Raw genomic sequence first — 10645 nt, forward strand, 5'->3', positions numbered from 1 at the left:
CATATATATGTATGTATGTGTGTGTGTGTGGTTGATTTACTTATTTTAAAATTTTAATTGGAGAATAATTGCTTTCCAGTGTTGTGTTGGTTTCTGTCATACAAGGCAAATCAGCCACAAGTATACATATTGGAGAAGGGAATGGCAACCCACTCCAGTAGTCTTGCCTGGAGAATCCTCGTGGACAGAAGAGCGTGGTGGACTGCAGTCCATAGGGTCGTAAAGAGTCGGACACAAATGAAACGACTTAGCATGCATGCATATATTTGTATATTCCCTCCTCTTCCTGCATCCTACCCCTCTAGGTCCTCACAGAGTGCTGGGCTGAGCTCCCACTATTGAAACTTCCCACTAGCTATCTGTTTTACACATGACAGTGTATGTATGTATCAGTGCTTCTCCCTTGATTCGTCCCACCCTCACTTTCCCCCTTCCATCCATCAAATAAAGGGATGATTTACTATAAGAAATTAATCCTAAAATGGTGCCTATTTTTATAATCAGAAATTCGCTTGAAGTTTGTTGTGTTTTGACCTTTGTAATTTGGTTAAAAGATCTTACTGCACCTACTCTTTGGTCTTTAAGAATACCAAAAATTAAATTCTGCTATGATCTAGAATTCTTCTCTATATGTTATAAAAATAAAAGATATAAAGTTCTGGGTTGAGTTCAAGATGATTTGATTATATTTGGTTAAATTTTATTTTTCAAGATGTTTCATTCTGAGTTGCTTACTTGTATTAAACTTTACTTTATATTAATTTATTTTGAATTTCTATTATAAGGGTTTTCCTCTCCTGTCTTTTGACCTTTGAAATTTGAACCTATTTGTGGCAACCACATTTATTTTATATTGTCTTCATTATGGAATTCTTCTACTGGAGATTCTATGTCTTCTGTTTGTTATTGCAGTTACTTTATGTTCATACTGTTTTTCAGTTTTCTTTTTACAAATTTATATATGGCTTGCCTTTGAAATTTTTTTCAGGTGTTTCTCAGAGTTCCTATGTTTTGCTTTATCTTTGAACAATACTACATATGAAATACAATTTTCTTTCAGAGATATAATAGATATGAAAGCTAATTGTGATTTTAAATACTCATTAGCTGCTTATGACTGGGCCTGTCATTTCTGTAGAGATATTCAGTGAATATATCTTTCTTAATTTCTGCTAAAATATAAATTATAAAATATGCTCGCTTTTCATCTTTGTCAGATTCATCTTTTATCCAATGGTTTTTCTCACAATAAGAAAAATAACACAATAAAGAAAGTTAAAGCAGAGGAAAAAGAGAGCAATTAATTATAAAGGAGAATTAGAAATACTGACTATTGAAAAGCCAAGCATATAAAACAAAGCTAAGAAATGATGAGAAATAAAATACAGAGGAAACTAATAAAAATTTCCACAATTTTGATGAAAACAGAGAGAGGAATGAAACAGATGCATCACTCCTCTTAGCTCCTTTTGTGACCGTGCGCAGGCTTCTGCATAGAGATGTAGCCACTGATTATAATTAGTTGAAGACTTTATTCCCAACTTCCCATCTTTCAAATGCAAATTAATGATTTCTCTGACAAAAATAAAAGTCCTTGACACTCTCTTGAAGAAGGACTCAAGTAAAATGAATAATCAGTAGAGATGAAGAGCCTAAAGTTATCAAGGAAGGATTCACAGATCCTGCTTTTCTGAAAAAGCAGAAGGAACTGTTGGAAGGTAACACTTATTTCAAAAGGATCATTTTATTATGGGCAGGTCAAATCGCAATATACAGTCAAAATCTAGTAAAATAGAATGCCTGTGTCAGGATGGAGTTCTTCTAGAATATTTGACTATATATGGCTTTACCCCAAACGTTTCATATTTTCATATTTATAGATATTTAAAAGAAAGTAAATCCTAAAATATTATATTGCCACAGTTAATATTTCCATTATTTCTTTCTGACAGCAGCATGTACTGTTTTTTTTTTTTTTTTTTAAACAGACAAAACCCTGATTTAATTGCTTTTTTAGGCAGGTAATTATCTTCCCAGTCTTGTCTAACTTGAGCTTGATGTTAATTTGATTGAAATACTTGCAAGTTTTTTCTACCCCTCCCACACAATTTTTCTCTTTTCATCGCATCTGTGGCAGATTAAGTTTCTATGATTTATCTTTGTTTACTTTCTCTTTCTATATGTGAAGTTCTTTTTTCACAAATGTTTCAAGTAAAGAGGAGGTAACTTCAAAATGTTGAGAGGTTTCCTTCTGGTAGAACAAGCAGACATACTTGGGAATGACTGACAGGATTTCTCAAGCTTACTCCAAATGGTCTAAAAACAGATGCAAAAACCAAATACATCCACAGACCTTACTCTTTTAAATGCAAAATTACTTTTACTGTGTCAGAAATAGCTCTTTTAGGTATTTATGCACATCTGGCTCTTATGAAAAATAGTAATGAAAATGAAAATATATTCTATCATTCCAAAGAGCCACCAATTGGTAAGTACCTATGATATGCTAGGAGCTGTGAAAGATGTTTTATGCGTATTATTTTATTGAATTCCCATGGAGTCCCATTAAATGGCTTTTATTCAATTTTTAAAATGTGTTAAAGAAAATATAGAAAGGAGTTAATGTTACTTATGCAAGATCACACAGGCAAAAAATCTATATATTTTTAAAATACATTTTTATATACATATATATTTAAAGTCATGATTGCAAAACCTATGTTAATTAAGCTGAAATAAGATCAATTATTTTTAAAGAAATAATCTCAGACAGGAAAGAATCTGCCTGCAATGCAGGAGGCCTGGGTTCAATCCCTGGGTCGGGTAGATCCTGTAGAGAAGGAAATGGCTGCTCGCTCCAGTATTCTTGCCTGGAGAATTCCATGGACAGAGGAGTCTGATGGGCTACACTCCATGGGGTCGCAAAGAGTTGGGCATGACTGAGTGACTAATGCTTCACTTTACTTCATGCTAATTCAGCTGAAATAAGATTATTTTTAGAGAAACAGCCTCACATAGTAAATACTAATGGAGGAACTTCACCTATCCACAAAAATGTATATAATATCTTAAAAGACTGAAAAAGTTTGAATGTGATGGTGTATAGCTGTTCTGGTTATCTTTGGCTATGTACCAACCATCCTAAAATTTAGTATGTTGACTAGTATGTCTTAAAACTGTTGATTATGCCCACAAGTTTGTAGATCAGTAGATTAGGCAGAGGACAGTGTGATAACTTTTCTTTCCTCCATGATAACTGGGGTTTCTGCTGGGGTGCCTCCATTGTGCCCATATGCCTAATGCATTAGTACTAGCCATTTATTTCATCCCTTAGTTCTTTTCTATACCATGTCTCATGAATCTGGAATGTCCACTGTGGCTTCTCCATTTATATGTCATAGGGAGTGAAATGGTTAAAACTCATCAGGCATCTTTCTTTTCCCTGAAGTGCCTTTCTAGATAGGAAGTGTGGACTTCCTCACAGCAAGACTTTCTCAGAGAAATTGAACTTACATGGCTGCTGTCTTATCCCAGAGCAAGTGTTCTAAGAGGCCCAGGCAGAAGATGAAGGTCTCTAATAAACCAATCTTGAAAGTCCCAGAATGTAATTTCCAGATGCATGCTATTGACCAAGGGTGTGTGAGCTTTCTGTGACTTGATTAGCTGTGTAGATGATGGTTGGACTCAAGCAATTTTGATAGAACTGCACTAAAGATATCCACCTGTGAGGGGAAGTGGCCCCACCAGGGAGAATCTTGAGTTGGGATGCTTAGGTGGGGAACGGAGAAAGGAAGAAGAGATGAAACAGGAGCTCCCCCATCAGAGATTTGTATGGTAGGCGAGGCCCCCTACATCCTCCTTCAAAGATTGCCAGCAGGTTAGCCAGCGAAGCAGTGACAACCAGCCTAACACCAGGTCACACTTTTGTCTAGTTAGGAAATGAGATGTTGCTTGTGTCCCCTTTTCTACCTCAACATTCAGTATAGGGAATGTTGAATGAGCCAACATCCTAGGTGTAGATGTGCAAACCATTCCTCGACCTTCCCCTCCAGCTTCAGGAACTTACGTCAAAAATTGGTGCATGGTTTACATATAACCATTTTAATTTAAAAAGTTCTGCTGATTGAGTAGATATTATACTGGGTTGGCCAAAATGTTTGTTTGTTTTTTCATAATATAGAAAAACTTGAAAAAACTTTTTGGCCAACCCAATATATATATTTATAATACCGTTTTATATGTAGTATATATTTCTTACTAGGTATTATATTACTATATAATGTTATTTACCATATATAGCAATTAGTATATATTATATCATTACATATGACAGTATATGTTAAAAGTCACCACTCTGATTTTTCAATTCACATAACTCAACAAGACCATGTAAGAGAATTTAGCTTCTGCTGTAGTTATGAGTCTAGATTTAGGAAATGGTATAAACTCTGGAACTGCTGCTGACTTTTTGGGCAGCTTTTATTTTGCAGAGTGTTGGGGAAGAGGAGTTTATGGAGAAAGAGCTATCTCATAGAAAAAATCAGGTTGTATGAGCAGACAGGCTATATGAGGGGAGGAAGGAAGATGCTAAGTTGATGACTAATTTCTGGTTCCTGGTTCAAAGGCTTCATGAGGATCAGACTTATTTCTTGGTCCTGATTTCCATTGGTGGCGGTGGTGTAGTCGCTAAGTCGTGTCTGACTCTTGCGATTCCATGGACAGAGGAGCCTGGAGGTCTACAATCCCTGGGATTCTCCAGGCAAGAGTACTGGAGTGGGTTGCCCTTTCCCTCTCCAGGAGATCTTCCCAACCCAGGAATCGAACCCAGGTCTCCTGCATTGTGGGCGAATTCTTTACCAACTGAGCTACAAGGGAAGCTGACTTCCATTAGATGATCATGTATCTTTAAACTCAGTCCATCTTTTTGCTCAGCTATCTGACTGTAATGACAATTAGAAACACCTTGAATAAAACCTCAGGATATCTACTAGAAGTTTCTTTTTTTAAAAAAAAATATTTAATTGGAGGCTAATCACTTTACAATATTGTAGTGGTTTTTGCCATACACTGACATGAATCAGTCATGGGTGTACGTGTGTCCCCATCCTGAACCCTGCTTCCACCTCCCTCCCCACCGCATCCCTCTGGGTTGTCGCAGTGCACTGGCTTTAAGTGCCTTGTTTCATGCATCGAACTTGGACTGGTGACCTATTTCACATATAGTAATATACACGTTTCAGTGCTATTCTCTCAAATCATCCCACCCTCGCCTTCTCCCACAAAGTCCAAAAGTCTGTTCTTCATATCTGTGTCTCTTTTGCTGTCTTGCATATAAGGTCATTGTTACAATCTTTCTAAATTCCATATAAATGTGTTAATATACTATATTGGTGTTTTTCTTTCTGACTTACTTCACTCTGTATAATAGGCTCCAGTTTCATCTGATAGACATCTCTCTAAAGATGTATTTAGTTTGAGACCAAGTGAAAGTGAAAGTCAGTTAGTCATGTCCAACGCTTTGCAACCCCATGAACTATAGCCTGCCAGGCTCCTCTTTTCATAGAATTCTCCATGCAAAAATACTGAAGTGGGTAACCATTACCTTCTCCAAGGGATCTTGCTGACTCAGGGACCAACCTACTGCTTAAAAGTAACTTCTCTGAAAGAGATATGCTATAACCAAATAGTTGCTACATCCTAGATCATGTAATATCTATAGAAATGGAAAATGTCATTTTTCATTCCTAGAAATGAAACCTATCAGAGTTTGTTTTCATTTTTTCTTCCTCTTTGAGACTCTGTGATTCAAATGTACCAAAATCTACTGAAAAGAAATATTTAATATAATTGTGCTAGTCAGTCAAGGAACTGAAAAAAATGAAGAAATGTATCACTGATGTAAGGAAATCAATCTCCCAAATCTAAGCTGTTTTCCTTGTTTCTTCCCATTTGTTCCCATTTACCATTACCTGTTGACTTCCATGGGCAGTGCTGGTATTTATCTCTTGATGGGGTTACTTGATTTTAAACCCAAAGACTGGAACAAACCATTTTTCACTAAAAGGTATCATTTATTTTCATTTGGGCTCTTGGGTTCTTACTAGGTGAATGCTTATTACATTGAAATAATAAATAAACTTGAGGACTGGCATATTGCAAAGCATTTTTTCGGTGTTCTTGAGATGAAAACATTTATAAGAGCATGCAACCCCTGGATTCGATTTTCCCTACTGCTGTTCTTGAGTGACCTTGGGCAATTATCTCTCAGCTTGCCATGATGTGATTGTGTGTCAGCTGAATTCAGAAACAGCTAGACGCTTCTGAGATTCCTAGATTGAAGCTGTTAACTTTAAGTAACAAAGTTTTAATTGGGCCTCCATTTAGTGACAATTAGGATATTTGTACAGTTGACCATTTGGGATATAAAAAGGGCATATTCCTATATATTCAACTGGCTTGAATTATCTTTTAGGACAGAAGCTTGATTCCAAATGAATATTGCATGCTCTTTAAAATATTAAATATAGCCCCATTCGTGTCCAATAACTAGGATATGAAAATAAGGGATTTTTTAAATAGCCAGTAATTTAAAATAAGTGAACAATAAAATGGTGAATTCATTTTGATTGGCAGGTATTTGATGGACAAATCACTGATTAAAATTTGGGCATCTCAGAGAATTGAAATTATCTATGTTTTACCTTCAAATTGCCATCTGAAGACTGTGCCTACAAATTGCAAAGATTACAAATGTTTTGAAGTCTTCTGAGAAAGTTGCTATCTAATTACAGCTTATTATCTTGCTGTTCTTACCCCATATAGGTTTTTATTCTAAATAATTAGTAAAAATGAATAGAAAAATGAATTTATTTTTGAGGTCTTTATCTCTCTATATATCTACCTACCTGTCTTCCTCATGTTTAGTTAGCCCTCTATTCATGTTGAATGGATGTAGATGATAGAAGTAGGTAGTATAAGATAGGAAGTAGCAAATATCATGAATTTATTAAAATAATGGAAAATTACAGTTCTATAGCTGCTGATCATATCATGCAAGAACAAAAAGATACAGTTTCTTCTTTCAGTTGCATGGTTAGGTAAGAGGCAAGTCCCTCCAAATCATTTATGTCTTTCTCTCTCTTCTATTGGTTTTTAATTTCATCCATAGATTATATTCTGAAGATTCCTAAATTTTAGTTATTTGTAAAAAGAATGAAAGAAGTCTTTGGAAAATCTCCTTGTTTATCGTAATTCGTAAGATGACATGAACGGGAGTTAGCTCATTCCATAATGATAGATCTGTTATGACTCAGATAAAAAGATTGTAATGTTTATAGAAAGATTAAAAGACTGAGAGAGTGAAGCTACCATCCTGAAATATATGTTCAGCTATTTGCATTCCACCTGAATATCTTTCAGAAAAGAAAAATCATATACCCTCTAGTGTTTTGGCATCTTAAAATCGATTTGAGAAATATACTTTTGCAAGTAACTTGATTACTGTTCAATATATTGGCATATATTTAATTTACTTGTGCCTTTTAAAATTGTGATTTTTGAGAAGTGAAAAATCATACATATTAATATTTAGTAACCAATGTCATTTGTATATAAGGCCTCATTATAAGTGGGCATTCAGTTAAATATGAGTTTTATCATGTGATTTTTAAAAATTCTGCATTTAATTTTTTATTAGCAATTTAATCTCTTAAGTCAAACCCGTGATATTCAAATTTTTTTAAACTTGAAGCTTGGGAGAAGGTTTTATTTGAAAATTTGGCTTTCTTCCTTTTATGCTTCTAATTGCTCCACTTGGAATTCTGTTTACACACAAAAAATGTAAGAGGACTATGAATTAACAAAATTTTGAAACCTTGTGCAAAAGTATTTCAAGAAGATTTAAAAGAAAAAAAGAGTTACCTCCTCTGATTTGTAAGGTGAGTAAAAAAGCAAGAACTGTAAAGTATATGCAGCCTAAGAGTCTGGGTCAGTTTTATGATTCCACTGGTGACAAAAAAATTGTCAGATGCTAGTAAAATTTCTCAAAGGATGATCTTTGGAACACTTGCTGCAAAATACTTTGAGAAAAAAGATAATGTGGTCATTTAAATTCAGGAAATGCTGATAATATGTCCCTTTTCTGGAGATTCATGAATCCTTAATCATATTAAATTTCTGAATAGTTTACTGAAAAATCAAAGCCATTCAATCAAAATTTATTTTCCAAGCTTTTTAAAACTAGAACTTAAAAAAAAATGCTATTAACATCTCAGAGAATAATTCCCAAGAATAACTGTCCTAGAATACAGTAGGAAGGGACAGCCTCAGAGTGCTGTGTAATTTACTGACCAACTTAAAAATTACACACAGCTTGACAGAGAGAAAGAATATCTCTATCTCTGTATTCATCTCTATAGAGATATCGTTTGTGGGTATCTAATATTCATTGTATATATAGAGGAAGATATAGATAATGCTGAGATATCTTAAGCTTAGTAGGTTTTAAAGAATTTTTAAATCTTTTAGAATTGAGACTATTGGGTGAGAAGTGATAATAACACTAATAAAAGTAGCAGTAGCATTTGTTCAGTGTGTTGTTGCTAGATGTTCCTAGATAATGCTGAGATATCTTAAGCTTAGTAGGTTTTAAAGAATTTTTAAATCTTTTAGAATTGAGACTATTGGGTGAGAAGTGATAATAACACTAATAAAAGTAGCAGTAGCATTTGTTCAGTGCGTTGTTGCTAGATGTTCCAAAGTCATCAGATCTCATCTCCATTTTAAAGGTAAAAAGCAAATCAGAGAGGTTAGTACCTTGCCCAAAGCACTCACTGTTAATGGCAAAGGCAGTAATAGTGAACTATTAATCTGAACTGAAACTGGTTTTAGTCCGCAATCTGTGGGTTTTCATTGCACCACAGTCCCTATACCTACTGAGCTTTGGTGCCTCTTGGGTAGACTGAGAGCTAAAAGAGATTATATACACAGTGAAGCGAAGTATGGTCAAAGAGCCCTGAGAAAGAAATGGAAATTTAAATAGATAATATATTGCATTCGTGCTCAGTCACTTCAGTTGTGTCCAGCTCTTTGTGTTTGGACTGTGGCTTGCCAGGCTCCTCTGTCTATAGAGATTCTCCAAGCAAGAATACTGGAGTGGTTGCCACGTCCTCCTCTAGGGGATCTTCCCAAACAAGGAATCAAAGGGATCAAGGGATCAAATTTTTTAGAGAAAGAATAATTTGTTTGTTGGAGGGGTCACTATGACTACAAGTAGTTGGTTATGTGCTTTTCTCGATGGCATTACAAGCAATTAGACGGAACACTGTGGGTATGGACATGCAGTCATTATACCCAACTCAAAATAGAAAAAGCTTTTATAAAAACTTCGTTGCCACCTTCTCCAACCTGAAGATAAGAAAGAGAAAAAGGAGTAGAATATGTTAGCTTTTTTCTCACATTTGTTAATAGTCTGAAGGAATTTATTTGACTGATGTATCAGAAAACTTTGAAAATATATATAGTATTGCCTAGAATTATTGATCTTATAATCCAAAAGTCAAATGTTAAAATATTAGAAAGATGGTAATGATGACCCTATATGCAAGACAGCAAAAGCAACACAGATATATAGAACAGTCTTTTGGACTCTGTGGGAGAAGGCAAGGGTGGGATGATCTGAGAGAATAGCATTGAAACATGTATATTATATGTGAAACAGATCACCAGTCCAGGTTCAATGCATGAGACAGGGTGCTCAGGGCTGGTGCACTGGGATGACCCAGAGGGATGGGATGGGGAGGGAGGTGGGAGGGGGGTTCATATGGGGACACATGTACACCCATGGTGGATTCATGTCAATGTATGGCAAAAACCACCGTGTAAAGTAATTAGCCTCCAATTAAAATAAATAAATTAAAAAATAAATAAATAAATAAATAAAATTCATTTAAAGCCTGCATTTCTTGGCTTGGTGGAATTCAATGAATGTTCAATGAATTCAGTGTTCCTCCAACAACTTTGTTTGTTTACTGTTTTAGTGAAAATATGAGAGTATCTAACTTTTTGATGTGTCAAGTCACTGGACTGGATAGATTATCGATATACATCTAGTCCCTCCCTGGTTTCATTTTCTCTCAGTTATCTGTATTTGTTGGGCCTTTTCATTTCTCTACATAGTTCTCAGATTGTATTCTGGAATTTTGAGGTTTTGATTTCTCTTAATGGCTCTCCACGATGAGCAGAGTTGGAAAGGGGTGGGGAGAGAAACCGAATGTTCCCTTTGCTATGGCGTGATAGTTTTTAAAGAAGGAAATTGTCAGAGGAAGAGCCAGTGATGACTTTACAACTGCTCTGTTCAGTAAAAAGCCACTAGCACAGTGCGTCTGGGCTGAATTGAGATGCACTTTCAGAGTACAGTGCATACTGGGTTTCAGACAGTCCCTCTAAAAGTAAAATGTCTCATTAGTAAATTTGTTAGAGATTCTGTGTTAAAGCTATAATATTTTGAGTATAGTGAGCTATGTAAAATGTATTGTTAAAATTAATTTCACCTCTTTCTTTTGACCTTTTAAAAATCTAGTTTCTAGAAATTCTTATATTGCTCGTATGGCTTATATTTCTAGCGGAGAGTGTTGCTTAGAAAAAT

Source organism: Muntiacus reevesi, chromosome 1 (genome assembly GCF_963930625.1).
Source record: "Muntiacus reevesi chromosome 1, mMunRee1.1, whole genome shotgun sequence".
NCBI lineage: Eukaryota > Metazoa > Chordata > Mammalia > Artiodactyla > Cervidae > Muntiacus > Muntiacus reevesi.